This window comes from Lichenostomus cassidix, chromosome 1Aa (genome assembly GCF_008360975.1).
Source record: "Lichenostomus cassidix isolate B80296 chromosome 1Aa, HeHo_3.0, whole genome shotgun sequence".
NCBI classification, from domain to species: domain Eukaryota; kingdom Metazoa; phylum Chordata; class Aves; order Passeriformes; family Meliphagidae; genus Lichenostomus; species Lichenostomus cassidix.
In genome coordinates, this window is record NC_139480.1 from 7083397 (window position 1) to 7100842 (window position 17446).

Consider the following 17446-nt stretch of genomic DNA (forward strand, 5'->3'; position numbering starts at 1 on the left):
GTTTGCAGTGGAAGGAAACAAGGAGAAGGGGGTAGTTAGATGAAACAATGAAATGCTTTTCTCATCAACTGTACTTAAACCCAGCTGCAAGTTGATCTGTTTAGTTAGGATCAGGGAAGCAAGGTATTTCCAGGGGATTCTCACAAGGCTGTGATTAAAAACAAGGAATGTGCAAGAAATTAGAGTGAGAATTTAGCTAAAACAAGGGCAAGAAACTCATGGCAAAGGGAGCTCAGCAAATAACTCCAAGCACAATTCGTTCCCTGGGTTCTGTACCATTTATGTTAACAAACTGTTCATAAACAGACTGTAAAAATTAAAACAAACAAATGAGGAAACATTCATTAATTATTGAGTAATTGATATACAATATGTTATGAGTTAGAGATAATTCTTGGTCTCCAAATTGTATCAGCCAGGGTTGTGTGACTCATAATATGCAGAGTGTCACATTGTCACATGAGTCAGATTGCTCTGCAGGACAAACCCAGCACAATTCATCTCAGCTTTGATGTATCAAAGAGGGTGGAGACCTGGTGGAGCTGGAGAAGGTACAGAGAAAGACAGCTGAAGTCAAGGGGATGGAGCAGCTGCCTCACAGAGAGAGGCAGGAAAGGCTGAGACTGCAGTTTGGAGAAACAGCAGCTGAGCAGGGATTTGTCTGAGGTCTGCCAGTTCACAAAGGTGGTGAGTCAAAGGACAAAGATATCCATGCATCCCTCAATCCTATAACAGTACAGCAAAACAAGAGCTGCTTCTTGAGGGGATCCATGAGCTGAGGCACTGCTGCCAAGGGTGCTCTGCCTGGGGACATGACAGCACCAGGGAAGCAGCCAGGCCTCCCAGGCCATTCTGTGATTCTGTGATTCTCTGACACCATCATGGATTTGCCCACCTTGTTTTTGGTTTGAACAGTTCTTGTCAGATCCCACATCCCTGCTCATGGGCTTGAACTAGAATATGGATTCTTTGCCAGTCATACAGGAGCTGAGCTTCCCAACATCAGAAATGCCATGAATTAAAGGTGGTGGAATGAGTAGAATTCTACTGCTTTCACTAGTGGAATGAAAGAACCTCAAAAAGGTTTTAATCTGATTTAATTTCTGTAGGTTTAGCAATAGGACATTCTTGTGCCCATCTCTTTGGTCAGTAGGAGACATCAAGGGTGAGGAATCCATTAAACATCCCACAGCCCTCCACATTGTGTTTTACCTCCTCAATTTGCTTTCCTGCTCTCCTGGAAAACTTTAAAAAGTTTGAAGGTACTTCTCTTTCTCATCCTTCTCCTTTCTCTCCCCCGTGCCCTTTCTCCCCTGTGCCCTTTCACACTCTGTGCATTTGAACCTGGCAGACACAGATCTCTGCTATACAATGGGGCCTTGGCATCTTTTCTTATTTTTAAAAATATTTTCTTCTTTTGTACCTACAAATTACTGTGGGTGTGATTTTCTGTCCTCAGCTATAGGGGAGGATAATTTGTGCCTCTCACAGGGCTTAGCAAAACTGCAAGCACTGGTTGTTTTGTGCCCAGTTCTGGAAAACAAAATGCACCTGCAATTATGTGTCCATGGATGCAAATTATAAGGATAATGCTTAGACAAAACTAGGAATTTTCCAGTGAGATGGATTTTTGCTAGAAAAACAAAGCAAACAAAACTGACACACCTGAGCTGAGGGGCTTCTATGGAAATTTTCACACCAGTTTCCACAACAATAGCATTCCTGGGAAAAACCCATACAAAGTAATAATCAGCTTGTCCTACCTCAGAATAGCAAAAAATCAGAATTTAGAGCATTTTCTTAAGATGAGGGAGCCAAGGTCAAGTCCTGCTGTGGCTAATTAACTCTCAGGTCTCACATCCCCAGTGCCTGACCAGCTGGTGAGGCTACCAGTCATTCCTTCTCAATGCCTTCATTTAAAGTTGTCTCACTCAGCTTTAGGAAGTCTGTCTGACTGCCTCAGCACTCACAGGACTTAGCAAGAATGAGGTTCACAGATGGGTTTTCATTTAGACACGACAAAGTGAGGTCTCCCTTTAGACTGAAAATGGCATAAAACTTACTGAGTCCCAACACATTATGCACCACCCTATGCTTCCCATCTTATTGAGGCAAAGCCAAAAAAAGTTTTGCTGGTGTTTTTTTTTCTTTTTCAGATAGTTAATAACTACAAATAACTTTGAAATCCAGGCAGGGTTAGTCCAGATGGATTGAGGTACTCCATGAATACCCTGTGCACTCTATCTGCTTCCTTTTTTCATGGGATACACACAGGCATTATTTTTCTCCAGGTGAGAAAACAGTGCACATATTTTACAACCCGTTTCCCTCTTAAAGACTATAATCACATGAGAAGAAACCAGCTGGTCTAGCCCCCAACAAACAGTCCCACCAGCTGCAGTGGAAGGAAGCCTGGTATGAAGATATATGAAGAGCTGACTGTGGCTATGTGCTGGGCTCCCACTTCCCTTTCCATGCTGCAACACAGCTGAGCTTGGAGATAAGGTCAAGGGAGGCAGGGAGACCTGTCTCCCACCGAGCTGCTCATGCAGGTCCTTCATCAGTAATGTCCTCTCTTAGATTCAAAATTCCTAGTCCACATGCAGGAGCAGGTTACCAGAGCACTTCCCCCACCGGTGCTGCAAACTAATCCTGACCTACTTGTAAATATGGCAGTGAAAAGCTTTGGTAAAAGGCATGAGGAGTTTGGAAGGAACTTTTTTTTGGTGTGTGTGGTAAGAGCCTCTTGCTTCTGAAAAACTGAACAGGAAAAATCTTAACTTGGCTGAGTCCTTTGCGCTTCATTGCTCAGTGACAGATGACATTTCTCAGCCTTGTCTGAAAAGAACACCACTAAATTGAAGCTCTGTCTCATTCTGCTTCATTAGAACATAATGAGGCAAAATTACAGGGTTTGCTGGCACTGCTCAGGAATTCAGCACCATGGTTGTCCTCAAAGCCAGCCAAGTAAGAGAGCTACCAGCCCCTCCTGCAGCACCTGGCACAGGCTCTGGGGCAGTGCAGAAGATCAACTCAGGCTTTTTCTGGAAGACTAAAAAAATCCCAAATAGCCCCAAAGGGACCAGGGGCAAAGAGAGCAGATGTAGCAGCTGAAGGACACTGGATCAGAGCTGCTGCAGCACTGCTGTTCCTGAGGGCTGTGAGGGGCGTTAATGGGCCCCATGTGCTGCAGGAATGCAGAGCTCTGCGTGGGCTGGGAGATTTATGCTCTTGACATTGGGGGGACTTCCTGGCTAAGAGCTAATTGCTTTGGACTGTGCCTCTGCTCCGAATTACTGTGACTTTATTGAGCAGCAGACCTGAGCAAGCAGCAAAGCCAGAGACAGACGCTTGTCCTGTGTAAGATGCTACTGGTTTAACCTCACATTGCTGAGGATGTGGAGCAGGAGTTGTTTTTGTTTAATGAAGTTTGCATTTAGTTGTCATTTATGTGTCATCAAAAGATGAGACTGGTCTCATTGTGGTTGTTTTCTATTTTATGTCTTCCTCAAGGACCAGCAGTGAAGGTATGTGGAAGAATGTAGGAACAGAGTAAGACTATAGTGATTTCCCAGTCCTCAACAAGGTATGGCATATGTTGAGCCACAGATGGTGACTTTATGTTTTATCAATCTTCAGTCATTTCAGTGATTTTTACAAATTTTTTCATTAACAAACTCATGTAAACTGTTGGCAGCCCAAACCATCCCATAACTCAACAAAACATAGTGTGGAGAACTATCTACTTTCCTTTGATTTCTACCCGCTGTTTGGCAATACTGCACCTCTACACAGTATTTAGGTGGTTGTGTGGGTTGTAGTGTAGTTTAATTGACAGAATTATATATTTGAGACTGACAGAGTAATACACTTGAGACCAAACTCAAGACCCAACTGTTCCATTTTTTCTTCATCTTGGACTGCTGACCATCACACTGAAGTTCAGCTCCCCATGGAGAAAGAGTCAGTGTGTTTGGACAATCTGCTTGTGGTGAAATCCCCTGAAGACACAGACATTCAGCCATAAGCTCAAGGGCTCAAGGATTTTGATTTTATCTGTGTAACCCAGTGAGACACTTGAGAAAGGTTTGGATGCTCAAACATTGAGAGGAAACATGAGAGCAGGTAGAGGGATAGACTCCAAAAGGAGAGGAAAACTGTGAGAAGAAAATGAGTGGCTCTGAAAAGATCTGGAGAAGACACATGCACAGAGGTGCAATAATAGCGATGTCAGTGGGATGGAGAGAGGAAAATGAAGCATAAGGTTCAGTGATTTGGTTTGTGCCTGTGATTTAGGTGTGTGCTTAGCTTGCAATAGTTTGTTTTGAATGTGTACACAGAACAAAGAAAATCACAGATCATAACAATGACAAAACCTGAGGAAAACAAGGTCCCTTCTGAAGGGATCTCCCCCTCTGGCCACCACATGGTTAACTGAACCTTTATTCTCCGGCCCCTTATGAACACAGAATTATCAGGTTCCAGTGTGAACCTTGAACACCTAGAGTTCATTCCTGTGGTTCCCTGAACATTCAAACAGGACAGAAATTTAGTTGGGTAACTTATTTAGGAAAGCCTTCTCCTCTTTCCCATGCTGCTCACATTGCAGTATATTGCTGGCATTGTTTAAAGTGTTGCTGGCAAATAATATTGCTTTGTGCATTATAAATAGAAGTCAGGCAGCAAATGGAATTAAATGTGGACTGAAAGGCCCAAATTCCTGAGCAGAACAGTCTGTGTGTCTGACAGGAAATAGACAAACTTTGTTAAGTTTGCCCAGGACCAGCCTAATTTGATCTTGGATTTTTTATTTTTTTTAATGTGGTTTTACATGTCTACAAAATGTAACAGCTACTTGAAACTGAAAACAAAGCCAACAAAATAAGATCTCTCCAGGGCATTCCAAATTATTTAAACCTGAGCCTTTCCAGCATTCCTGTGTAACAGATAGCAGTAAACAGCAGGTTAAAAATATACAACATTAGGGTTATTTGAGAAAAAAAAATAACAGCAGACATTTGTGAAGGACAGATTAGCAACAAATCCCTGACCTGGATGATGGGGTCAAGTGTACCCTGATAAAATTTGCCAATCACAGCAAACTGAGTGGAGAATTGGACACTTTGGAAGGGAGAACCAACCTGCAGGAAGACCTGGATAGGGTGGGTGTGCTAACAAGAACCATGTGAAGTTCAACAAGGACCAGTGTAAGATCTTGCACCTGGGAAAACACAGTCCAGGAGTGCAGCACAGGCTGGGATTTCTTTTATTTTTGTATATGTTAATTTTATAGATTTTTTTTAGTTTTGCTTCCAGTTGCAACTTTCACAAGAACATTGTGGACATTTTTGGTGACAATTAGAGTGAAGAATGTCAAGTTTCCACCAATGTCTATCATTTTCTGCTGGGGTAGCAAGGCCATTTGGAAGATTAAGATTAATCTTTCCTGCTTCCTGGCTCCTAAAGATAGCATCCAAGCTCTCCCCTAGCTGCACTGCAAGTTCATTCCACAGCTAAAAGCTCTCCTTATCAGAGATCTGTTCATACCCCTCCCTCTCTTCTTCCTCAGCTTGCTTCCTCTTTGGTATTTTAGAAAAAGATTTAGCCACCCTGACATTTTCCATATGAATACTCAGCATCACTGACTCACAAGAGTCCAGTCTGGTAAAAGCTAACTGGTGGTTCCCTCTACAGGCATCCTTGGGGATTTTGTAAACCCCCAAAATCAAAAAATGTTGGGTTAGAATAATATAATTTTCAGTTTTGTATTGCAAACCTTGAAACATTTTCCTTTTTTTTTCATGAGATTTACATCAGAGGTCTCTTGGAAAATGTATTTGTTCTGAAAACACTTTTATTTTTTTTGAGAAGCCCAGGTTTTCTCTGCAGTTCTGGTGGAAATTCAGGAGGAACTGATGTCACCTTTGCTTTGCTGGAAAAATCTATTGCATACTCCACTAGGGGAGGAAGAGCTGCATGTATACCCAGGATACAGTGAGGTACATAGAGATCTGAGCTCTTCTTTAACTTGGCTGGGCATGGATTGTTCTGAAAGCCAAGCATTCCCAGACTCCTTGTCTTTGCAAGCCAAGTGCTCCTGTTTTCCCATTGTGTGTAACAAAGGAAGAGGCCTTGACACCCAGCACAGGGGCATCACTGAGGCACTGAAATCACAAACAAGGACTGAATCCTGCTTAGGGCTGTGCTGAAGTCAAAGAGGGTCCTGTGTAGACCCAGACACCTGGAGTTTATTCCATGATCACAACCCAGATAAAGGTATGTGATCCCACATCAAATGGCAATGGCAAACCAATGGCAAAGTTCCCATTGATGTTCATTATGCAGGATGAGGATATGAGTGAGCTGGGACTGAGGAAACACTTAAAGCAGAAGAGACACCTTTATAAGTATTTTAATTACAACCCCTTGCTTTCAAATTGTAACCATGATCTACAGCGATAATTTATGCAGCAGATTGGTAGTAAAAGCATTGCACAGTCAGTGTGATATTGCAAATGGGAATTTAATAATTGCTGATTATTTTAGAAATGTTGTCTTGTAAAAAAAGACATAGGAATAAGTGATAATGAAGGGTGAAGGGATTACTGCTGTTGATTTAAAAGCTTGCTGAGGCAGATTCAAAATCCCAAAGCTGGAGCATTTCTTTCAGCAAATAAAAATGCAAGGAAGAACAGACTGGTGGAGTCTTGTTCGAACAACTGGCAGGCATGCAGCAATAAATCATGAAAAAACATTTCCTAAACTTTCCCTTTTAATAAATTAGGTGTTGTTTGTAAAATAGCTTGGGAGAACATGTTAACACAGAACTGCTAGCTAGATAACAAGCCAAATCCATCTCTGCATTTCGGCCCAGTTGCACCAGGGATGAATTTGGCTCTGTCTCTCTACAAACATGAATCAAGCTGTTTGCATTTTGTCATTACACTATCCCTGACCCAAGAGTATACATTTCCTTGGCAACAGCAATTAAAAGCCTGACAAAACCACTACACATTATCTGCATAATTTTTTTCTTCCTTAGCAAAAGTTGTATTTTCCCACTCCTGCCCCTCCCTAAGTAAGGAAGATTAAGGGGCCCATCCAGTTTCCTGTGAAACTGAAGATAAAAATTCCTCTGGTTTTGACAGGAACAGCAGTGCTTTCTTCATTTAGTGATTATTTATTTGATTGATGGCTGAGCCAGGCAGCAGTCCCAGCTCTGTTGGCTCTGTGCTTGGCTTGTAAAACTTCTCTTGTCCATGGCTGTGTCCATTCTCTTACAAAGAGAAGAGGAAGGCTGATGCACCAATGATGCACTGGGAGCCTTCTGGGAGCCTTGGGGGAGATGGCATCAACAGGGGTTTCTTTGGGAAATTCACCAAAACTGAGAGCCAAGGGTATCTTGAAACCACACATACCTATTTAACTAAGAGATTCACACTGTTCCTCATGGGTTGGTTCTCTATAGAATATTTTGGTGAATTTAAACCCTCTTCCAAACCCTTATCAGACTTCCCTTCCTGATTCAATGCAATCCAAGACTAAATTAAGTGTATAGCTAATAATTGCAGGAATTTCCATCATGGCTTTTCTCAGGTAGATATTCCAATTAGAATGAGAGAATTTGTATGTGCATCAATAACATGTAAGATAATATTTACTGGGCATCAGCAAACCTCTGCTGAGAGCAGTGCAGAATCCCGTCCCTGTCTTTATAGAGTTTTCTATGCAAAATAGTTTAGTTCTGTCAAATTCTATTTTCAGAGAAAACCCCAATGGGGGTTTCAGGGTTTATACTCCCAGGCTTTAGGCAATTGCTGCATCTGAGGGTGCTGTATTTATTCCTCTGCAGGGAGCTCAGCTGACACTGCAAACTCTAATGAACACTCACCTCTGCTGGAGATCAAACTTGCTTCTCTTGGGATGACTGAACTTGGCTTGTAGCCTTCCAGCTGTCATTGCCAGCAGCTGGGAGATGACCAAGAGTCATCACACCCACTACAGTTGGTGGTTCAAGAGAACAGCATTGTCATTGGCTGCATCTGGGAAACCCACCAAGGTGTCCTGTGAAGCTTTTACCTGACTAATGGTAAGAAAAATAACAAAATCTGTTTTCCTCCTGCATTGCGTGTTTGCACAGCAACATGATAACCCCACTGCCAGAATCAGCAGCCCTTTTCCATTAGCAAAACTAAGCAGTCATTACCACCACACCAAAAAAGAGCCCAAATCTGCTTTTTGCAGCTTCTGAGAGAAGGGCCGCAGGGGGAGGTGGATTTTCCACATCTGTTTCCTCCATCCACCTCTCATTTGCTGCTGCAGGGCAGGAAACACATTGCTCTGTGCACCAGCCGCTGACCCCTCTGGGAGTCAGCCTGCAAGCAGGGCTGGAAGTCCTTCACACTTCATCTGGTGGAGCTTTGAAAACATGGATTGCTATTAAACCCAGCCTGACTTGCTGCATCAGGGCAGCAGTCTGAGCAGAGAGTGTGTTTACTTTGAGTATAGAGAGGAAAAAAGGAAAAGGAAAAAAAAATGTCAGTGAAGGGGAGGAAAAACAAAGAAATCTGACCTCACCAGGTTTCAATAACTGTGCATGTCAGTGTGAGGAGCTGCTCCTTCACAGGTATGCCCTGGCTGTCCTTTCACACTATACTGCAGATCAGTGCTACCAAGAGTTCCCTTTTTGCCCACTTCTTTGTGCTTCATAAATCTCCTTCAGGATGTCCTCTCTGGAGCAGGAGCCAGGTTTGAGTCTTTCCTGCTGTGAACAGGTCCCTGAAAGTCCATCATCTGCCTCCAATACCTTCCCTGTCTCACCCCAAAGTGCCCAGTCCCCAGTTTTCCCCTCTCTGCCCTTTCTTCCTGACTCCCATGAAGTTCCTCTTTAACCTGTACATGCTTTGGGGTTCTGGCAGCCAGTGTGTCACCACAACATGATCTGCCAAGGAACTCTCCCACTTGCTTTAGTGCTTCTCTGGGGCATGTGGCTGTTGGAACTTGCAAGGGTGTTTGCCATAGCAAGAATGTGTCTCTATTTCCAAGGCTTCAAAGCATAGAAAAAGATGTTGTTTTTCCCCACCCATCCTCTCCTGACAAAGAATGCTTATGAGCAATTGAAGATAAACACTTGTCATAAAAAACTTATCATCTCTTTTCCCAGTAACCTCTCGGCATCTGGCCCCTGTCTCTACTGCAAAGCCAGATAAGTTCCCTTCCTGATTTCATCCAGCTCATTTTCACACTTTCCAAAACTTGAAGCTTGCACGCTGATGAGCCCTGGAGACTGATTGAAAATCGTCTGTGTTAAGCAAAAACACCAGCCAGGACTTCACTGTGCAACAGCCTTTCCCAGAATCTCCCACAGCACCTTATCTAGTTCAGGGGAGGCTGGGATGTCATTTCAGAGGTCAGCTCTTCAGCTTGGGTCTCCTTATGGGAGGCCCTACTGTGACTGACTCCCTCATTTGCAAGGGAAGGGAGACAACAGGGGAAAGAGGTTGTAATTTTAAGAGATTTCTAGGTCCTACAGCAGAAACTGAAGAAGGCAACACTGAACTGCACCCGTGCTGAATACAATGAATTCGTCTGCAAGGCAGGCAGAGGGTGCAGAGAGTTGTGCCCTTCTCAGATGGGCACAGGTACCCCTGGCTGGGCCCTGGGGAAAGCTACACAAGGAGAACAAGAGCTGCAAAGAGCAGTAGCAGAGCAAGGACAAAACGAGGTGCTCTGAGATAACACTGTGACTCCCTTCAACATTTGTCACGTCATAAGCAAAAATCAGTCCAAGGCAGTGTTTTTTATCCCACACTGGGAAGGATGTGCCTTCGTCTTCACCTCACCCTGACCTTTAAATCCCCAATGTTCTCCTTAATGAGACATGCTCTGAATGCTCAGCAGATAGGAGTGCAAATGAATCCCTGACGTGCACAGAACTGCAGGGTTTAGTGTGGGGTGTTGATATAGCTCCAGGATTATATACAATTAGACTGTCTAGACCACATTCAGCAGGGATGGGGATGGGGTGAGGATTACCAGCTGGGAAATCAGATATTCAGTGAGAGGGTGGGCAGCTGGGTTGGGGCGGGAGAGGAAGCCAAGTGGAAATGTAAGAAAGCACCAGATAAATTGCTGCTGGGCCGGATGTATTGTACACGTCTTTCCTCCTCCACATCCCTGCTAGCATGGAAAATGGCATTGTTTTCCATTAACACTGAGTCAGTGAGACTCAAATTCAGTGATGATCATAGAACCATAGAGTTGTTTAGGTTGGAAAAGACCCTTAAGATCATCAACTCCAACCATTAAGCCAGCACTGTCAAGTCCACCATTAAACCATGTCCCCAAGTGCCACATCCACATGTCTTTTAAATCACTCCAGGGATGGTGATTCCTCTTGGTTCATACAGAGGGACTGTGGCAGAACAAAACCTGAACCCAGGTCCCCAGGATGTTCTTCTAATCCTGGACCATACTCTCATTCATGGTTTTTCCCTTCCAGTCACCTGGGATGTTCACCCTGTTACCAGGTATAGGGTTACCCCTACAGGAATCAGTCATGATTTGTTTGACATGACACAGCAAGTACTTCTCACACTGAAAGCAAAAATGTTCTATTTTGTTCCTATTGACATTTCCTGCAGGCAGCTGTGCCCAAATGTACCCCTGCACCAGTGCTGAGTATTGAAGAGATGCACAGGCAGATGACTTATCCCTCCTCAGCCTCAGGCTCACGGCACAGAGATTGTTTTTCCTGTAGGAAGCAGAAGTAGGCATGCTTTGGGGACACTTTGCATGGCTCTGTTGGGACATGGTGGGCATAGACCACCCTGAGTGGATGTCTCCTGCTCTTGCTTTGTTGTACTGGGCCGTGCTTTGCCTGGCACTGGTGTTTTGGAGCCAGATGGTCCTGCAGCTTGTTGCTTCTTGCAGTTGGGCTCTGCCAGCCTGAGCAGACGGATCTGAGGGGCTCAGAGAGAGCAGGAATCTGCCTTTGCTGAAGCGTAGGAGCTATTTTAAACACATCAGCAAAGTCTAGCATGGAGGAGACCCTGCTGCCTCAGAAGCATATTTAGCCAATCTGATACACAAACCTGACCATATTTTACAGAGCACATCATCTACCCTGCTCCAGGCACAGCCTGGGACTGGGAGGCTTCAAGCAGTTCAAGGCATTAGGGAAGAGAGCCCTTTCTTAGAAGCAGTTGAGGAAAACCACATTTTTTGTTGTCTGAGCTGGAAAACTAAGCACCTACATTCATCTGCTTTATTTACTCCTCCCTCAGTATTGTCGGAGGATCTTCAGGTACCTCTTGGTACCACTTTTGTACTCTCCCACTCTCCACACTGAAATAGGACAGAAGGTTTGGGGGGTGGGGGAGAAAATGTGAATTTTTTGCTATTCAACCTGTCCTGTGGGCAGCAGCCCTGCCTGCAGAGCACTGACCCCAGAGCCCCAGGAGCCTTCCTGCCTGGGCTAACTAACTGGTCCTATGCTCAGGGCATGTCTTGGTGCTGGGAATGTGGGTGCTTTTGTACTGTCTGTAGCAGAAAGAATAGAAATTAATCTCTCCCTGCTCTTGTCAGCCCTTGTATCATAGATATTACACAGTGTCCAGCTCTTTGCAGTTTCCAGCAATACTTGGCTTTGTATAACATGTCAGTGGCTTTCCCTGCCTCCTCTTGGCCCTTGGAGATGTGCTGCCACTCACTGACATGCCTTTCTGCAGGCTAAAGGCAGGAAATGCTCTGCTGATGTTTTTGGCTCTAAGGATGCACTTTCCAGTCTGAACAAACCCCAAGAGACTTGAGGTTTTATTCTCACTGCATGACAAGCAGTAGGAACCATAGGTGTGGGGTGCTTGGGATATATCCCACCACACCACAGCTGGCAAAACAAATCTTTCCACAGAGTTTTCACCACCTGCCCAGCTTCCTCCCCACAGGAAATGCAGCCTCCCCCGCTCCTGGAGATGAGAGCTGGACCTTTGTTTGCAGCTCCCCTTTCACAAATAAAACCAAAGCTGACTAGTAAACACGGTGCTGCTAAATGTGCAGAGCAACACTCAAAGATTGGAAGATAATGGTGTTTTTCTATTGACTTGGGTAAGAGGAGCAGCCAAATCCTTGAACTGTGTGCAAATACCTCCTTGTTACTGAAATTTGCTTTCCAGCAGCACCCTAAAGCCCCAGCTGGGACTGGAATCCTGCTCCATACCTGCTCTGCAGACATTTACTGCTTCGTATGCACTCAGTCTGAGTTGGGATTGTAAGAGGAGAGAATTAAGGACAGATCCAAGCTAGATACCAAACTGACTCATCAGGAAGAGTTTAGCTGCAGAATGTGACATGCAAATGAATAGAAATAACATGAGGATCACTACCCTGAAACTGACCTGAAGTCCAGCCAGATGAATATCCAACCTCCCAATAATTCTGAAACCAGATAGCAGATAATCATATCCTTTCAGCTATGAAGATTATATGTCCCTTCTAGAAGAGCTAATAGTTTGAACCCCCTTAAATTCGGTCTTTTTATACATCTCCTGCCCTAACTAGCCCCATACAAGCTCCATATCTCCCAAGAAACAAAAGGGTCTCAAGACTGAAGAATTTAAAGAATTTGACCATTATATGAGCTTCCATTCACCTCCTTGATATGTTGTACTTCATTGCGTTGAGTTAAAAGAAAGGAGACTATAAGAAGAAGAAGAAATAAGAGGTTTAGGTTGGATATAAGAAATAATTTCCTCACTGAAAGGCCTGTTGGCTAGAAGCTGCACCCCACAAAGAATATGCCTGAAATCATGCTCCCCAGGAGGACAGGAGAGGGAATCTCCCTCCTCACATAAACAGATGTGGAGAGGGACAGTTCATCTGGATCCTTGCACACAGACTTCCCTGAAATATGTCATGCAATATTTTTAATATTAAAACTTATTATTTTTTTCTTTTCTGAAGTCTTTTTCTAAGATTTTTTAGCTTGGAGCTGCTGGAGAATCTCAAGTGAGAAATAAAAACCTGGATGAAGTCTGTAATGCAGAAGTGGCTGATCTCCTACTGAGCACAGAGGAAGAACTGATTCTGGAGAGGAAGAATCTGAGGGATACAAAAGGCTAGAGGAAAACTCCTTGAAGAAGCTTCCAGAAGAGGATTTCTATCTAGCAGGTCTGCCAGACGTTCAGTGCTCCCTAAAAGCAATGCTGACAACAGATTGTTCTCCTGGAATTTGCTTTGGGAAACAATTTTATGCTTAAAAGCAAAAGTTTTAAATCGTCAGAAGTTTTGCTGACTCCGTTTCAAGGATACTGATATTTTAACTGAGAGCTTTAGTTTCTCCAGTAAGGAGTTTTTGATGGCTAGGGATCTGTGGTGGTCCAAAAGTAGTTTAAATATAAGTGATTTACATTTTCTATAAAAAAAGCAGGAGGTGAGGAAAGTTTCACTGAGTACAATGAAAGAACTCTGGATTTATATGGAATAAAATAACCAGGCTGAACTGCCAAACCCCTTAATGACCACGTTCCCTTTCCATAGATGGAAAAAGAGAAGGACCAGCACCTTTTTTATTTTCAAGCTTGCATTTCCAGGAATCTCTTTGCTTTGTTTTTCACATCAGGATTAGAAGAGGTAGGGGTAAAATATCAAGATAAAGGTCATCCTTAAGTATATTTAGTCTGATTGGAAGTAGGAAATACCAGAAATCCTTCCAGATTCCCAACTCCACTTGGCCATTTCAAGAAACACAGATAAATCTCCCAACATCTGCTTGCCTATCAACCACACCAAAAGGGAAACTGCAAACTATCTGCTTTTTGGAAAGCAATACCCCAAGCAGTTTGTTCCTGAGCTGGCTGGTGCCTCATGCCCTGCACCTTCTCTGTGTCAGTGACAGAGGGCAGGAAGGGACCCTGCAGAGGGACACCCCTGGCTCCTTGGCACCTGGAGCTGCTAAGGAACTCCCTGCCTCTGTCTGCTCACCTTCAGATGGGTTCTGACAAAGCCAGGTCAGGGCCAGTTCACCAAACATGAAAGGATCTGCTCTCTGATCCCTGACGTGTTACGTGGCATTTGTATTTTGGATCAAGTCACACGTGTCGTGGGTTGTTATTTTAAATTATATTCAAGGTGTGTGCTGTATATTTGCATCCTGTGCTGCAGGAAGGGATTATTTTAAGGTTCCTATTTTTGTCTCAATGTAAACAAATGGACCATAATTTGGAAGAGCATCTGTGATGCCGTGGATGCTTTGAGCAAGAAAATAACTTTTTTCACTGGAGGATAAGCCATGTGGAGGGACCTCCTTGTGATAAAACACCTACACACCCTGCACCTTTTCTTCTCCTTTATTTCCAGCACTGCCCAGGGTTTTCAGCTTCCCTTTTATACATGGCATTGCAGAGGGGAACACACATGAACCCTACAATAGGTGCTGTGTAACAGGGATGGAAATAGGATCCATTTCCTTCTACCCACAGACCCACACTCCTGCTGCAAGATCATGACTGGTTTGGCCACCTGTCACTCATACAAAGAAAACTGCAACATGCTTGAGGGAGGTGGAAGGGAGGTTGATCTGAATCATGGGGCATTTTCTGGTTTGCAAGACCCAAAGCAGAGGTTGAACTCCACTTTTCACCAGTGGGTTATTTCAGCAAAATAATTCCTTAGAACCTGCTTCATTTTCCGTTTTTAACCTGCAGCCCCACTTCTGCTCAAGCAGCTTTTTTGCCAAGCATAGCTACATCTTGGCCAGTTGAGGCTTTTATCATGCTAGCTGCTATCTCAGAAAATGATAAAGTTCCAGATCACAAAATATTTCATTCTCTGGTAACTGAAGAAGGAAGCTGTGGCTTACTGGAGAAGCCTGTGAGCAGCAGAGAGCTGTGAGCAGAGGAGAGACCTGCTGAACCCAGAAAACTGTGTCTGTTTTGCAGCTGAGCAAAAATGCAGTTGCTTCAGCACTGGTTAAAAATACCTGTGGCTTGATCCTGCCGGAATTGAAGGAAGTCTGCCCTGGGTTAAGAAAGGCATTTTAAAAAAAAGTCATTTTGCAACAGTGCAGATGTTTGCTTTAGTGTCACCAACAGCACAGGCTGGCCTGAAAGGCAGCAAAAGTGAACACACACCCATGTCTGACTGGGCAGCTCACCATCCAAGGCTGGTATTTCCATATTCTTTATCATTAGAAGCTGATTTAAGCATCTTCCCTGGTGCAGAAGCAGATGAGCAGCACATCCAGTCAGAGTCCTTAATGTATTAAATTACTGCAGCTACAACCACTTGCCAGTTACCTGCAAAGCCCCTGATTTCTGCTCAGAAATGTGCTTTCTGCTTTGCTTGGATCATGGCCAGTTGGCTTGTGGTGCAGCTGTAACCACACCACAGCAGCAAGAAGAGAGGAGCCACCCTGAGGGTTTTCTTTAGCAAGGAGCCAGGACGTTGTTTTTCCTTCGTTTCCCTTGGTTTCCTACTTTGGCTTTGCTTTCAAGGTTTGTGGAGGAGGGCTGGGTGGTTTTTGGCTGGTCTGTGGAGCTGACCTTTCCCTGGATGCTGTGTCCCTGTGGAACTCACAGCCTATGCCAGCACTGCTCCTGGTGTCTGTGCTGGGAGAGGTGATGCATGATGGGGCTGGTGAGGTTGCAGTTGCAAAGCAGTGGTGAGAAGGCTGGCAAAAGTTGCTCTTTGCATTGCACAGAGCTCACACTAAAGCCATTAGCAGGAATCCCTGTGCCACAGATGTTCAGGTGATGGCCCAGAGCTAAGGAGGGATCTGTCACCAAAGAGCATGAGGGGTGTGACAGCCTGCTCTAGCCCAGAGAGTGAACATGGAGCTGGCTTCCTGCCACAAGGTTAGCAGACACTAAGATGAGGAATTTGTGGCAGAGCTTCCCCTCCTCTTTCACTCCCTAGGCAGCCAAACACCCTCAGCCCTTCCTCCTGGCTCTGCTTGGGGTGCTGCCCCTTCTTCCACTCTTTGCAGCTTGTTGGGACCAACACATTCATCAGGAAGGCCCTCAGAAACATGGGTGCTGCCTGTGGGCAGAGTTGACTCTTTTTGCAATAACAGGTCATGGGCAATCACAGAAGAGCAAGATACTAATCTATTCCCTGCCTAGAGGGGGGTTTAAGGAGGTGCTGAGGGGCAAACCCCCTCAGCCTCCTCATGGAGGGCACAGAAACAGCTTTACAGCCACCCAGCTCAGCTCCTAGCAGCTTCCATGTTCAGTCTCACAAAGGTCTGCATTGGGAAAGGCCACTCTGTGCTGCAAAGTCATCTGCAGGCAGCTGGACATCTAAGTGGTTCCCAGAGTTTTTGCCTCTCCTCCCAGTTCCTCTTGGCATCTTGCTGGTCCTGAACTGAGTTTTGTTCAGATATTCATTCTTGGAGGTGTTCAAGGCCAGGTTGGATCTGAGCAACGTGATCTGGTGAGAAGTGCCCCTGTCCATGGCAGAGAGTTGGGCTAGATGGTCTTTAACTTCCCTTCCAACCCAAACCATTCTGTCAGTTTATTCTACTGTCTTATGATTTATTAAAAACAACCCTTTTGTTGTTTTGGTTTTTTTAAAGGGTACTTTCATCACAAACTTGTCTTTCTGTTGGCACCATTCTGTTTTTAAGTCAGGAAAATATGTGGGTTTTTATTTTTAAAAAAGAGACATTCCTGTGAGCAATATTAAAAAACAATAACAAAATTATGTCTGAGCTTTTCAGACTTTACGTGGAAAATATTTGTTATTCATCTGCTCGGAAAATTACTTAAGCCTTGCTCATGTTCTCTCTTTAGTGGATTTTAGATAAATTGTAGTTCAGAGGGCTCAATATTGATCTCAGTTGACTCTTGAAACACCAGTCCCAGAGCCATGTGCTTCTCAGAGCATCTCTGCTCACTAATTTGCCTGTTGGATTGCAAATGCCAGAGCCGGGAGGTTTGCTTTCATTTCTCTGCCATAAAAAATAAAAGCAACCTTGTGACTGATTGCAGCTGATGAAGGGTAAAAGCTACATCAGTACAAATGTTTCATTCCGTTGCTGCATCCTTACAGCACAGCCATCAGGACGTGGCACAGACACTGCACATGAGCCCTGTGTGTCCATGCCAGGCAAGTTCAGCACTGATGTGAGTGGGGAAGATGGGAGAGCTTGGTTTTAAGACTTTTTCCCCCCTATGTTTTTTCCACATGTCTATCAGCTGGAATGCCTTCCCTCAGCAGGTTTGTCCTGCTGCATTGCCCTGACAAGCAGCTGCTCAGTGGTTGCTGTGTTTTCCCCTCTCCAGTCCCAGCATCCTAAATCTCAGCATCTGCAGCTGGTGATAACCATTTGCACCAGAGCTTGTATTTTCATAAATAAATGGGGAATTCAGGTTTGAGCTCACCCATGTTCCAGCACTGGATAGTACCAAGCAATTAATTCACTTGCCCAGAAAATTTTAAACACCCTAAA